Source organism: Temnothorax curvispinosus, unplaced genomic scaffold (genome assembly GCF_003070985.1).
Source record: "Temnothorax curvispinosus isolate PA1 unplaced genomic scaffold, ASM307098v1 QBEX01002796.1, whole genome shotgun sequence".
In the NCBI taxonomy this organism is placed as follows: Eukaryota; Metazoa; Arthropoda; class Insecta; order Hymenoptera; family Formicidae; genus Temnothorax; species Temnothorax curvispinosus.
The window spans coordinates 1-5,202 of NW_020212576.1; the positions used below are offsets into that span (position 1 = coordinate 1).

General features: G+C 30.3%; 1 long non-coding RNA gene across 3 annotated transcripts; it reads right to left on the bottom strand.

Moving 5' to 3' along the window:
- Nucleotides 1-1,244: 1,244 nt before the first annotated feature.
- On the bottom strand, nt 1,245-4,884 carry LOC112451917. 3 transcript variants are annotated; one of them, XR_003040435.1, is made up of 5 exons: nt 4,685-4,884; nt 4,476-4,598; nt 3,949-4,123; nt 3,748-3,856; nt 1,245-1,550 (listed from the first exon to the last, which is right to left on the bottom strand). It is a non-coding gene; the product is annotated as an uncharacterized LOC112451917 (long non-coding RNA). The 3 variants fall into 3 exon arrangements; XR_003040436.1 differs by having other exon boundaries at nt 4,688-4,702; XR_003040434.1 differs by lacking the exon at nt 4,685-4,884 and having other exon boundaries at nt 4,476-4,674.
- Between the last annotated feature and the right edge of the window lie 318 nt (nt 4,885-5,202).

Consider the following 5,202-nt stretch of genomic DNA (forward strand, 5'->3'; position numbering starts at 1 on the left):
AGGTTATGGGCCCAGCTCGATTTCCACTGCGGATTGAGTAGCGGATAACAGGAAGAAACTAACGTGTTTTTTTTTTAGCTTTTCATAATAAGAAAGAACGATGGCGTCAATCGGGCCGACTTTCCCGTATCACGATTCTGACAGGGCCAGGTAATTATAGGCTCTGGAAGTTCCAAATTCAGAATCATCTTCGAGTAAATAACACTCTAAAGATCGCACTCGGCGAGAAAAAGAGGCCGGCTGGAACGGCAGAAGTTGTGAAGAAATGGGAAGAGGCGGATGCCTATATGCAATGTCGATCATTGGCGACACCGTGGACTTGGATATCGCGATTGATCTGACGGAATGCATTGACTCGGCTGAAATGTGGATCAAGATCGCAAGGAAGCGTGACGATTAAAACGATTGGATCGTTGATCGACGCTGTTCAGTGTCTCACGATGGGCGATATGTCCATGGACGAGTACCCCACACAGCATCGAAATATTTCAGAAAGCTTTCAAAAAACTGTCAATGAAATATGAAATCTTTCAAAAAAACATTTTAGACATGTTTCAGATATGTTTCAGAAAGCTAAAACGTCCGCCAAGCTGAGATTTCAGAAATGTTTCTGAAATCTCAGAAATATTTCTGAAATAATTCTGAAATGCTTTAGAAATATTTCTAAAATGCTTAAGAAATACCTCTGAAATGCCTAATAAATGTCTCTGAAATGCTTCAGAAATATCTCTGAAATGCTTCGAAAATATCTTTGAAATATTTCAGATACTTTTTCTCATATCAAATTGTTTCGGATCACCCTGTATAGGATCATCCGGAACAATTTCCTGTCCTTCGTAAAACATACCCAGTAAGCAAAAAATCATTATTACAATGTTATTGCAACGATATTCTAGAACTTGTAATGTTGTTAAATATGTAGTTCTTAATGTTGTATAGAACATAATTATGAATATACTTTGACCACGATTCCGAAATTTCAGTAATGTTGAAATGGGAGTGCCATAACGTTGCAAATAACATTTTGCTAAGGTTTTTCTATCATTCCTGTAACGTTTTTGAGATAAAAATTTAAACAAACTATCAACTTTATTACAATATTATATTAAGATTACCGTAATATTAATTCTAACGTTTATTTAAAGTTATTATTGATATTTTATTTTTATTTCAGGGAGTATGTATTTATTTTCAATAAAATGCACTACACTAATTACCATAAAAAAGTAGTTTTATTTATATGAACAAATATATACATATACATATACATATATAGGTTTTATTATGAGATTTATTTCGTGTGCCAATTATTTCTGCAAATTATCTCTGCCAATTATCTTAGAAAGTATTAATTCTAGGAAGGGATCCTAGGAAGGGATTATTGAAGTCAACCTTCGGATAAGGGAAATTAAGGTGCCTTCTAATTCTTTTTTAGGCAATGCGATACAGGTGCTCTAGTTTAATATAACTCTTTTACTATTTTTTTCCAAACTCTTATTCTTTCCTTTTAAACAGATTATTAATCTTTTCGGATCTTTACCAAACAGTTGCTGAAAAATAAGAATTTCTCATTCAACTTCAGAAATATTTGTAACATCTTCAGTGATTTAGTCTATGTATCAAAATATATTATGTCTGTTAAGTTAGCACCCCTCCCCCTCCGCAAAAAAAGCAGAATAACACATATGTAGAAATTAAATGCTCTTTATGTGCTAATTATGTGTTCTATTCACGTTTTTTGTGCTCGAACGGTTTCATGGAAAATTGCAATTAAAAGTGGGGATGCTGGCTTAACATAAGCTAGCACCCCTACTCATTAAAATTATATTAAAAAATAAAGTACTTAATACAGTACAATTATGTGCTTTTTATGTGCTTTTAAATGTCTCAAACCAAATTAGTTTATCTGTAATAATTTAAAAGATATACGTAAAAAAAGGATCTATATACTACTGATATAAGAGTAAAGTATCAGTTAAAATACAGAAAGCAAAATAATTCTTGTCTTAAAATGTTTCTTGATTAATGTGTTCTCGAAATATGCACAATGAAATTTTCGTGCTTATCCCCTTTGACCGACCCGAACGTGAACGCCCCATACATACAAGAGTAAAGTACCAGTTAAAATACAGATAGCGAATTGGTTTTAGTCTTAAAATATTCCTCAATTTATGTGCTTTCAAAATATGCACAATGAGATTTCTGTGCTCATCTTTTTCGACCGACCCGAACGTGAACACCCCATACGTACAAGAGTAAAGTACCAGTTAAAATACAGATAGCGAATTGGTTTTAGTCTTAAAATATTCCTCAATTTATGTGCTTTCAAAATATGCACAATGAGATTTCTGTGCTCATCTTTTTCGACCGACCCGAACGTGAACACCCCATACGTACAAGAGTAAAGTACCAGTTAAAATGCAGATAGCGAATTGGTTTTAGTCTTAAAATATTCCTCAATTTATGTGTTTTCAAAATATGCACAATGAGATTTCTTTGCTCATCCCCTTCGGCCGACCCAAACGTGAGCACCCCATACGTATAAAAATAAAGTACCAGTTAAAATATAGATAGCGAATTGGTTTTAGTCTTAAAATGTTCCTCAACTTATGTGTTTTCAAAATAAACAGAATAAGATTTTTGTTTTGGTTAATGTATTGATTAACTTGTTTAATAAGATTTCAGAAAAATTTTTATTTATATGTATTTGTATATGTATTTGTATACATTTTTAAAGTTATTTAATATGAGTTAGGAGTAAGTATTGCAAAGTTGCTAAATATTATGGAGAACGGGTCACTGAGATTCTGAACAATATATAAATACATATAAGTAAACATATGTTTAATTAATTTTTAACATTCCCTTTCTAATAATAGAAACAAAATGAAATTTTTAAAATTAGTTACTCTTTAGTAAACTTTAATTTGTATTTATATAGAATCTCTTGTGTATTGTTTTTCATGATAATATTACATGAATGATAGTACAGTTTACGCTACAATTGCGTGACTAATACTTAAAGGATATATTTGTTTTATGATGTATAAAAGAATATGGTAATAGAATATTTAGATATTACATATATAATTGTTTATTTAAAAAATTTGTATCAAAAAATTACATTAACAAAAAAAATTAATGTGATTTTTATGCTTTTAAAATCATTGTGCATATTTCGGGAGCACATAAATTGAGAAATATTTTAAGACTAAAACCAATTTGCTACCTGTATTTTAACTGGTTAGGTACTCTTGTACGTATGAGGTACTCACGTTCAGGTCGGTCGAAGGGGATAAGCACGAAAATTTCATTGTGCATATTTCGAGAACACATTAATCGAGAAACATTTTAAGACAAGAATTATTTCGCTTTCTCTATTTTAACTGATACTTTATTCTTATATCAGTAGTATATATATCTTTTTTTGCGTATATTTTTTAAACTATTACAGATAGACTAATTTTGTTTAAGGCATTTGAAAGCACATAAAAAGCATATAATTCTAGCATATTGAGTTTTTTATTTTATATGTAATTTTAATGAGTGGGGATGCTAGCTTACTTTAAGCCAGCACCCTCAGTTTCAATTGCAATTTCCCACGAAACCGCTCGAGCACAAAAATCGTGAATAGAGCACATAATTAACGCATAAAGAGCACTTAATTTCTGCACATGTGTTATTCCGGTTTTTTATGGAGGGTGCTAACTTAACAGACATAATGTATACATTATATTACTTTTTTACCTTTTAAGATTTTTTCCTTTGTTTACGGATGTTTGCAAATCTAAGCTACTCCATTATAGAGTGTTCCAAGTCTTTCTCTGTATTACAAGGGATTGTTGTCTAATAGCCTCTAAAACAAGAAGAATTCAATATAGTTTAGATAAGAAAAAGGTTGCAATTTAATATATACATAATTTAATTATAATAAGCAGCTTTATTTACGACTTGTGTAAAAGCTTCTTGGTCATCTTTTAGCATTTCTAGTATCTTGTACAGAGTTTTCCTTATAATATATTGTTCACTGATGTTTATCTTAGCCAGGGTCAAATTTTTCAAATGGTGGTTTTTTGAATTTGATACAACAATTGATCCCATATGTTAAGACATATTCATTGCCCTGTACATATAAAATATGCTTACAATAATCTATTTATATACTTTAGAGTGTGATTATAGCACATATATGTGAAAAAAATATAGAAATAAATAAAAAGTCAGTTTTGGTCTTGTTTGTACTGATCGTTTGTTACATATCTATCAACTTTATACCAATTTTATACTAAATTACTTTTACAGTGATATATGCAAACAATGATGTATTAAAGCCGCACAATACTTCAACAAACCGTCTTCATACATAGTGTACCAGCTTATTTATACGTTATCATTTACATATTTTGCTAAATTTTGAGGTTATTTTATAGGAAGTTACACTGTTTGGTACCATTGAAATAATAGCATTGACGAACCTTGATGATATTTTTAATGTCCAAGGACAAATCTATTATAGAACGTAAAAAAATTAATTGATATTTCCTCTCTTTTGTAAATCTCTCTTGTAAATCGGAAAATGAATCCTACATCACCAGCTACTATTCATAGCACAAATAATTATAGCACGTATATGGTTAATTGAATTTTTATCATTAATATACAACTTTTAGAATATAATAGTTACTACTTATATATAATTATGCTGTAAATAAAGAGCACTCCGCACTCCTCGATTGACACACGTGTATACGCACTCACGCATCGTATGTAGGATAATCCTGTACATCATGGCTGTCGCGATGAGCGTTGCGCACAATATAAAACGATAACATTATAACAACAGAAAATTAATATACTACCAACGTTATTTCTGAGTCCAAATTACAAGGAATTTTGAACTGTTGCATTGATCTCAAATAAATGTCAGAGTAACATTTGAAAAATATTTTCTGTAACGTTTTCAAAATATTTTAACAACATTCAGAAAAATCATATTACGAAATAATATTTTTCAAATATGTGTATAATATTATTAAAAAACGTTTAAAAAATACACATAAAGTCAATATTTCTAAACGTTAATTTAATGTTCCTTGCTTACTGGGTGATTTCGATGAAACGTTTCAGAAATACTTCTGAATAATTTCAATGTTATGTTTCAATATTATTGTCCGAGTTATCTTTCGGAAAGCTTTCAATGAT